General features: G+C 49.7%; 1 long non-coding RNA gene across 1 annotated transcript; it reads right to left on the bottom strand.

The window, feature by feature from the left end:
* Positions 1 to 1,357: 1,357 nt before the first annotated feature.
* Positions 1,358 to 6,178, bottom strand: LOC125617519. Its single transcript, XR_007348562.1, has 2 exons — positions 5,816 to 6,178; positions 1,358 to 1,513 (listed from the first exon to the last, which is right to left on the bottom strand). It is a non-coding gene; the product is annotated as an uncharacterized LOC125617519 (long non-coding RNA).
* Between the last annotated feature and the right edge of the window lie 272 nt (positions 6,179 to 6,450).

The following is a 6,450-nucleotide window of genomic DNA, read 5'->3' as shown; positions in this document are numbered from 1 at the left end:
CAGTGGGGGCATACACCAGTGCTCTCTGCCCTGACCCCTCACTGCTAGAAACCATCCCAGGGCCTCATGCCTGCTAGGTGAGTGCTCTACCACTGAGCTACGAACCCAGACCTTTCTATCTTTTAAGACAGGTTCTCCCCAAAGTGTACAAACTGGTCTCAAACTTGAGATCCTCCTGTTTCAGCCCCCTGAGTAGCTGAGATTACAAGATCTCGCTAAGTTGCTGAGGCTGGCCTCCAATTTGCCATCCTCCTGCCTCAACCTCCCAAGTTGCAGGGATGACAGGTGTGCATCATCACACCTGGCACTCCAGTGCCCTCTGAAAAGGGCACAACAAGAAAAATTCTCAGATCTGTGGGTGCCGGTGTCATTAAGTCAGAAACCACAGGGCTTCAGCAGAAAACCCAAGGGCTTCAAAATAGATAGATGAGTCCGAAATGCAGCCATTACCCTATTTGGGCACCAGTTTCTTCATCTGTAAGAGGAAGATGATAACCTCACAGAACTATTTAAAGTTTTGTAATAAAAATATAATGGGGGCTGAGGCTGTAGCTCAGCAGTAGAGTGCTCGCCTAGCACGTTCGAGGCCCTGGGTTCGATCCTCAGAACCACATAAAAATAAATAAATAAAGATATTGTGCCCAACTACAACTAAAAATAAATAAATTAAAAAATATATATAATGGAGTTGTATACGTCTCCAATAGAAATATAACATAATTGCAAATACGTTTGGAGGAGGGTATTTTATACTTTTCATTTGGGAATAATTTTATATTTACAGAAAAATTGCAAAGATAATCAGAGAGTTTTCTTAAACCCTTCACCTATTTCTCTAAGGTTAACTTCTTGCATAACAACAATCCATTTGCCAAAACTCAAAAATTAACATTGGCACGATATCATTACTAACTTACAGATATTTGACAGCTTTCATCTATGGCATATATGGCATATATATGATTTAACTTTTTTTTTTTTTGGTACCAGGGATTGAACTCAGGGGTGCTTAACCACTGAGCCACATCCTCAGCCTTTTTTATTATTTTTATTTTGAGACAGGGTCTCACTGACTTGCTTAGAGCCTTGCTAAGTTGCGGAGGCTGGCTTGGAACTTGAGATCCTCCTGCCTCAGCCTTGTGAGCCGCTGAGATTACAAGCATATGCCACCATACCTGGCTGATTTAATTTTTTCAACTGATACATTATAAAAAGTAAAAAGAGCCACACGCAGTGGAACATGCCTGTAATTCTGGCAACTGGGGAGGCTGAGGCAGGAAGATCACAAGTTCAAGGCCAGCCTCAGCAACTTAGCAAGAGTCTGGCTTAAAAAAAATGTACAAGGAAACACATAAAATAAATTTTAATAATATATTTTATTTAACCTGACACATGAGAAATATTGTCATGTCAACATTAATCAATATAAAAAACATAATGGGGTTGGGCGCATGGCTCAGTGGTAGAGTCCTTGCCTAGCAGGCTCGGCGAGGTCCTGGGTCTGATGTCGGCCCTGCAAAAAATAAAACATAAAAATAAAATGAATTTTAAAAAGCACATTGAACAAAGCTTCACACTCCCTTTTCTAAATCAAGTCTGCGACATTGGTGGTGTCGGGGGAGGGGAGAGCTCGGTGTAGAGCACTTGCCCACCTCGTGAATCCAGCATGGGCTTCCCGCCTCAGCACATCTTACTTGGACACTAAACCTTCAGTGTACATATACTTGATCTGCAGTTCGACTTCCAAAAAATCATTCATACATACCCAAGTTGTTCCAAAAACCAAAAGTTTTCTGACAACCAAGTTAAGTATCTGTTTTTGAATTAAAAACTAAATAAAATGCAGGTTTCTCAGTTGCACTAGCCACATTTTGAGTGCTGTGTAGTCACCTATGGCTTAGTGCCACCATGTTGGACAGTTCTGGTTTGAAGGATTAAAGGAGATGGTGTATGGGGAACAGTGATAGGGACATAGTGCAGGCATTCAGCCTGCGGTGTCTCTTGTTACTGTCGAAGCCTAGAGGTGTGGGTACTGGGGGGGATTGAACTCAGGGGCACTCGACCACTGAGGCACATCCCATCCCTATTGTGTATTTTATTTAGAGACAGGGTCTCACTGAGCTGCTTAGGGCCTCACTGTTGCTGAGGCTGGCACTGAACACTTGATCCTCCTGCCTCAGCCTCCTGACGGGCTGGGATCACAGGTGTGGGCCCCCATGCCCGGCTGGCAGGATGCACACATTCCCATTCAGCCTCTCCTGGTCTCATTCTGAGGTCTGCATATGCCTCAGTTTCCCCCCCTGAGAGAGCTGGAGTTACATTTTTTTCTTTGCACTGCTGGGGATCAAACCCAGGGCTCCCGGCAGCTAGGGACGTGACGTGCTCTACCGCTGAGCTGTGTCCCAGTCCCTGACATTTTAGAGTTATTCCAACAGGGGACATTTGGCTGACCCTCACCTTTCAAAACACCCTGCAGGGCTGATTGGTAAATAGATCAAGGTCTGGGAACAGTCCCCGTGGGGGCGGGGGGCTGTCACGCAGTAAGTACTACCTGTTTGCACAGCGTGGGACACCCTCTTCCAGCCTCGAGGTGCCTGGGAAACCTGATCAATGAGAGGGCCCCCGAGGGTCGCTGTGCCAACACAGAATCAGAGGGAGTGGGTGTCTGTGAGTCACAGCTCAGCTCACCAAGAGGACACACCTGCCTCCTGGAAGGGAGGCTGCGGTGCTCGGTCGGGCCCTCTTCCCAGGCAGGACTGGAGACAGCGCTGTCAGGCACCCTCCTGGCCCCCTGGGCTCCCTGGGGACTCGGGTCATTCCCCCCGGTTTGGGCAGAATTTCCTGACAGCCTCCCGCTCCCCAGACTGCGGCTGTGGGTGGCTGGGGACGCTGCGGCCGGGCACCTGGGACCCTCGCACCCCACAGAGGAAACTTTGGGGAAGGTTCCCAGGGTCAAGCCCGTGATGCAACCAGGAGCGCAGGGAGCCTCTGTCCAGGGCCAGTTTTAGGGAACAGAGAGAGGCACCGTCTGGAAAGAGGAGGAGACAGACCCACGCTGAACCCCCTCTCTGTACCAAGCACAGCACAGGGTGACAGGCATCCTAAGACCATGAAATGTCAGCGTAAAGCACGGAGTGGGTTTCATCGTCAGTGTTTTATAGATGGGGACACTGAGTCTTAGGGAAAGCCATCAGACAGCCATACACAGCTTCAGGGGGCTAGAGCCAGAATCCCAACAGGGCCCATCCAACACCAAAGACTTGGTTTTGTTTTTCCTTCTCTTTCTCCTTCTCCTTCTTCTTTTAGGTCATATCAAAGCCAGCGAAGGCAGGGAAGGCCTATAATCCCAGCATCTTGGGAGGCCAAGGCAGGAGGATTGTAAATTTGAGGCCAGCCTCAGCAACTTAGTGAGCTCTGGTCTCAAAATAAAAAAATAAAAAGGGCTGGAGATGTATCACAGTGGCAAAGTGTTCCTCGGTTCAATCTATAGTACCAAAAAATTAATTAACTAATTAGTTAATTAAATGAAAAAGGCTAGGGGGACAGCTCACGGGTAGAGTGCTTGCCTAGCATACTGGAGGCCCCAGGTTCAACCCCCAGCACCATCCAAAATAAATAAATAAAGGAGAGAAAGGAAGATCATTTGAAGCTATGGCACCAGTGATACAAAACACTTTACACACACACACACACACACACACGGATTTTGTCCTCAAAATATTCAGTTGATGATAGGGTCAAACAGAAAGATGTCTAACCTCCCAACTAATAGAAAGAAAAATTCAATGGCAAAAATCCTCCACAAACCAAAAACCAATAAATCTAAAAGAAGCAGAGAAAAAGGAGAACAAAGAAATACAGAATACAGGGAACCAGTCATAAGAACAGGAGAGATTCAATCACAGACACACAAATACACGCACTCACTTTTAACTACATTAAATATAAATGGACCAGATGCTCCCATTGGAAGACAAAGATTGTCAGAAAGGAGAAAGTCCAAACACAACTCTCTGGGGCTCCAAGAGACACTGAAACACAAGGATATGGGGGAGCTGAGGGCAGAGCCAGGGTGAACTGGGGGTGTCCAAAGCTGCAGGCCATGCCTGTGTCCCCATGTCAGCTGTGAGACTTGACCTTTTCCTGCTTTGGCCTCCGGTACCTGAGTGGGCTCTGGCTCAGCAGTGTGGTTTAATGGCAGCACTCAGTCACTGCCCTTCCATGAACCAGGGACCCCGACTCTCTTAGCCACCCTGAACCTCGGTGTCTTTTTCTATGAAGTAGAACAAACATTCATACTTCAGAGGCCTGCTGTAAGAATAAAGACCACTGTGTTCATGGCGCCTGGCCCAGGGAACCCTTATAAGTTTATTTTTTGTTTATATTATGGTAATTGAACACGTTCCTGTGTGTCGGATGAGACTGTGGGTTGTCCCTGACACTCCGACGGAAGCGTCTCCCTGCGTGGTTCTGTGGGGGTGGCTTGTGTGTGAGGCCACTGTGGGATCACAGGCATGAGCCACACTCCATCCCTGCCTCCAGGCTGGGGAATTTGAGCAGGGCCCAGGACCTGGGTAACTCCAGGATGTCCACTTCCTGTTTGTTTTCAAGTCTGACAAATCGGTTGGCCTCTGTCTTGGATTAGGTCATGCTCCTACACAGACCCCAACCTTGGTGACTTCCGACTGCCCTCGTGTCAGGGCTGGCTCACCCCTGCCTGCAGCCCCTCCCAGCCCGGCCATCCCCCCAGCATCAGCCTGGATAAACCCACTTGGCTGCAGGCCTGGCCTGGCGAGGTGATCTACAGCTGCGTCTCTCACTGTTCCTACGTTTGGCTGCAGAAATGTGCTGTGTTTAATTACAGGGACAGCCGGACCCTGCTGGGTGTTATGTGGTGTCAGCACAAGTGTCACGTGATCTTTCTGAAATCCAGAAAGCTCTGGGGTGAGGGGCCTGAGCCTGCTGGAGGGACAGCCGGAGGGCTCCCCCACGCAGGCGCCTGCTGGAACCCTCTCTGTTCCTGTTCACAGCCCCGGGGGCGGGCATCAGCGGCCCCACTTCACAGAGGAGGACACTGAGGCCAGGGGCCGTAGAGTGGGGACAGCGATTAAACCCAGCCCTTCTGAATGCCCAGTCGTCCTCCTCCCCGGGTTCCACCCTGTGTCCCCCAGTACTGAGGACCAAACCCAGGGCCTGGAGCAGGCTAGGCAAGCGCTCTGCCACCGAGCCACATCCCCGACCCTTTGTTTAGTGTGAGTGTGAGTGTGTGTGTGTGTGTGTATGTGTGTGTTTTATTTAGAGACAGAGTCTCGTTGAGTTTTTTAGGGCCTTGCTGAGTTGCTGAGGCTGGCTTTGAACCTGCGATCCTCCTGCCTCAGCCTCCCGAGCCACTGGGATCACAGGCGTGCGCCACACCCGTGCCCGGCTGGCTCCCCACTGTCTCTGGGCTTTGCACTCAGAGGAGATCAGGTGCGTTCTGGGCCATGGACTCTTCCTCCCTCCCTCAGAAGCTAGCCCTTGGCCCCGATCTCTGACTTGCGGGTCCTGGAGCTTCTCTACACAATAATGACGAATTTCTTTCTTCCAAAAGTACTGTGGGGGCTTCCCTCGTTCTAATTCGCACTCAAGTCTTAAGATACTGATTCTGGTTTAATAACTCTGGGTCTGGTATTCTGCATTTCAAACCAGTTCCTGGGTACTGTTGGACCCCACTTTGAGGAGTAAGGGACTGGGGACAAGTGGGGACACAGGGTTGAACGAGACCATCCCGTTCAGGTGCTCCCAGGGGAGGGTCCCAGTTAGCCTGAAAACTTACCTGTGTTGAAGAGGAGCCCAGCTCTCCTGTCAATGACCTGGCAGTGCCAGTCCCACTTGCCCACACCTCTGGCTGTGGGTTGTGTAGAAGTAAATAGCATGGAGTGGGGAGCTCACTGAGTTCAAATGCTGGCTCTGCCACCACTGAGCTGTGTGACCTTGGTTGCGTTACTTCACATCTCTGTGCTTGTTCTTTCAAGTGAGAACCATAACAGTCCCATTTCCAAATCAGATACATCTGACACCCTTTAGGACATGTGAGCGGTGAGAACAAGGATTGTGTTATTTAACTCTGTATCCCATTTGTCCATGGTCCTCTGCTCTGAATTTCTGGTTCCTATCCTGCCAGTGGACTTTTTTTTTTTTTTAACTGGGGATTGAATCTGCGGGAGCTATACCATGGAGCCACATCCCAGCCCTTTTTATTTTTTATTTTTGAGACAGGGTCTCACTACATTGCTAAGGGCTTCACCTAAATTGCTGAGGCTGGCCTTGAACTTTTGATCCTCCTGCCTCAGCCCCCTGGGGTAACGGGCATGCGCCGGCGCAGTGTCCGAGAAACTCTTGAAGAGGGTGGGCGCTGTGCAGGCAAACGCCTCCCTGTGGGGAGGACGCTTCAGGAGCAGTGCGGAGACC

The sequence above is a fragment of the Marmota marmota genome, unplaced genomic scaffold (assembly GCF_001458135.2).
Source record: "Marmota marmota marmota unplaced genomic scaffold, marMar, whole genome shotgun sequence".
NCBI lineage: Eukaryota > Metazoa > Chordata > Mammalia > Rodentia > Sciuridae > Marmota > Marmota marmota.
Note: the sequence above shows the minus strand (reverse complement) of the source record. Positions and strands in the feature narration are given on the sequence as shown.